This window comes from Quercus lobata, chromosome 5, assembly GCF_001633185.2.
Source record: "Quercus lobata isolate SW786 chromosome 5, ValleyOak3.0 Primary Assembly, whole genome shotgun sequence".
NCBI classification, from domain to species: Eukaryota; Viridiplantae; Streptophyta; class Magnoliopsida; order Fagales; family Fagaceae; genus Quercus; species Quercus lobata.
In genome coordinates, this window is record NC_044908.1 from 2942746 (window position 1) to 2945233 (window position 2488).

Below are 2488 nucleotides of genomic sequence, written 5' to 3' on the forward strand. Positions count from 1 at the left end.
GAAAAATATATGAAAATGATGAATCCTCGTTAATATTTTATATATATATATATATATATATATATATATATATATCTCATAATTCCAAATAAAAAATTTACTTTACTATTGGAGAGACTGCTGATTGAATGTCTTATTTTTTAAAAACTCATTTTAGTATTTCCACCCTAAAGGGAAAGGAACAAGAAATGGAAAGCTTTTTAATATGTATATATATATATATATATATATATATATATATATATGTATATGTAGTATTGAAAGATCACCTACGCATAACTATAATATAAAGTATAAATATTTTCAATTGGTAAAGTTTCTGATGGATGAATAAAAAATTTGGGGTTTAATCCCTACTTACACCAAAAACTGATTAGTATCTTGGTCTGATAATAAAAAGCTATTATTAGGAGCGGACGCCATAGGTTGAAATTCTCTCTAAAAAAATAGTATAAACATTTTCCTCTCGTTTTATTCTTGGCCTTAATTTATTGTGTACATTTTTAGACCCCTTAAAACATAACCAGATTAACCTAGTTAATTAGCCAAGTGATTACTTAGTCAAATTAAACATATCTAGGTTAACACAAATATATCATATCAATGTAAAGCGTGGAAAGTAAAGAACACAAAGATATGATGACCCAGGAAAACCAATTTAATAAAAAACCTGGGGAGGATTTAACCTAGCTATCCTCAAGGTAAACCGAATCTACTATGAAAGAATTGAAGTTTACACAATAGCAACTTAGACCATTAACATTTTATTGCTACCTTGAGTAGAAAACTTACTACTACGATCACATGACACCTTTGAGTCCATGGACTACTTCTTTCTTGAATTCCCAGCAATCACAAGTACTCCTACTTGTATATCTTTAAGCTCTTGAATCTGCAACTAAAACGATCACCAAGTTCTTGACATAGTCTTCATTTTTGATAACCCTAAGTATGTGTGAAAGCAAACACCTCTAGATCTCACAAAAGATTCACATACACAGCATAAAAAGCAACCTTAAAATGTGGCTAGGGTTTTCCTTTTTATACTTAGGGCAAAACATAAAACCCTACACGTCAAATGGGCTTGGGTTGAGTTGGAAAATTCCGTAGAAAAACAATTTGCATGACTTTCGATCGATTGAGTCAGGCAGATTTACACAGTAAATCCTGCAAAACACTCGATTCCAACTTTACATATAATTACACTTTAAGCAAGTCTAAACAAGACTAAAAACGTTTTGATCATGGTTTGTCAACATTACAAAATGAAGTTCTAATACATTAGTTCCTAATTCCTTAGAACCTAAAAAACTCCCCATTTGGCATTTCGTGACCAAACACAAACTTAACAAAGTGCTCAAAGTTTACATAAAAATAGCCCATTACAAAAACATAGCCCAACATAACAAATTCAACCTAACTACTATCTATCAGTTGCAAGTGTAGACAGCAGCACGACTGAATCAACCTGTATATTTCTGAAACACTCAACAAACGCATAAACGCATGTGTGGAAAATACAAGTAAAACAAAATAACTTCTTGATTTCACATAACACAAAATAAAGACATATATCATGAATAACCTCATAAATATAAATCAATAAGCAATGTGAAACAAGAAACATATACAATCAATGTATCTCCCCCTATCATGGACAAACTAGACAAAATACATCATGAGCCAAAAATGATAAATACAAAATGAAGCACCTAGATACAATCTATAGCTCCATAGCTCCAAACTAACAAAAATCTCCCCCTAATAACAAAAACTCCTCTACATATGTACTCCCCCTTTTTGTGACGAATTGCCAAAGGGAACTCACTCATCATCAAAAGGAGGTGGCAGAGGCGACCTTCTAATATGCTCCAAATCTGCTCGCAAAGCATGAAGCTCATCAAGCATGTCCACCAAAATCTGACCATAAGTTGCCTGAACGGTCATGATAGTCTCCAATATACGACGAATGTCTGAATCATTCGAAGTAGATGGTGGAGGAACAATAGCAGCAGCAGTAGTCAGATCTATAAATGCCTCAGCTGAAGTATCACCTGTAGAAGAGGGAGGAGGAGGTGCGACACTGGAAGGCTCAACCCTAGGACGTTTAGAGTTCGCTCTCATTTGAGTAGCCCTCTGCCTAAGAAAGATGGCACCTATAGGAGCTATAATATGAACAGGCTCAGACGTGGGAAATTCCTCTAACCCTAAATGCAAAAGAATCCGATGAATGAAAATCGGAAAGAAAAGAGTATGAGCAGTAGAACTACTCCTATGAACCTCAATCAAAGAACGAATGAAAAGATGAAGAAAACTCATAGGAGCATCAGTAACAAGGGCATGCAAAAATGCACATCTCTCTATAGGAATGGTATGCAAATTAAAGATGGGTCCGAAAAAAGAGATAGTGAGTCTCGATCAACTCTTGAGAGGTGATCTGAGGATCAGAACCCCACTAGATAGAAGTACCAGTAATAAATGACATAAT